Genomic DNA, 598 nt, shown 5'->3' on the forward strand with positions numbered 1-598 from the left:
AACTCAGAAATCCGCCTGCCTCTGCCTCCCGAGTGCTGGGATTAAAGGCGTGCGCCACCACGCCCGGCTTGCGCACGCCTTTAATCCCAGCATTTGGGAGGCAGAGGCAGGTGGATTTCTGAGTTCGAGGCCAGCCTGGTCTACAGAGAGGGTTCCGAGGTAGCCAGGGCTACACAGAGAAACCCTTTAAAAAGAAACAAAACAAAATAAACCAAAAACAACAAAAACACCACCACCACCAAAACCAAAAGAAAAAAAAAGGTAAGATAAAGAGAAGCATAGCCCCACCCTCACCCCACCCCACCTCCCCTGGATATAACTTGGTGGTTTGTGGTATATTTACTTTGCTTGCACAAAGCCCTGGGTTCCTTCCCAGGACCCGTGCATGCCTGGCAGTGTAGGCCTAGAAGGTCAGTACTATGAGGACAGGAGAGTCAGCAGCTCAAGGCCGCCTTTGGCTACACAGTAAGTTGAGGGCAACCTGATCTACAGAAGACCCTGCCTCAAAACACAAAGCAGGCAGAGGTTTGACTCCACACCCACCTCGGCTTGTAGTAATTAACTAATTATTTATATTTATTTTCTGTATATGAGTGTT

Source organism: Mus caroli, chromosome 2 (assembly GCF_900094665.2).
Source record: "Mus caroli chromosome 2, CAROLI_EIJ_v1.1, whole genome shotgun sequence".
In the NCBI taxonomy this organism is placed as follows: Eukaryota; Metazoa; Chordata; class Mammalia; order Rodentia; family Muridae; genus Mus; species Mus caroli.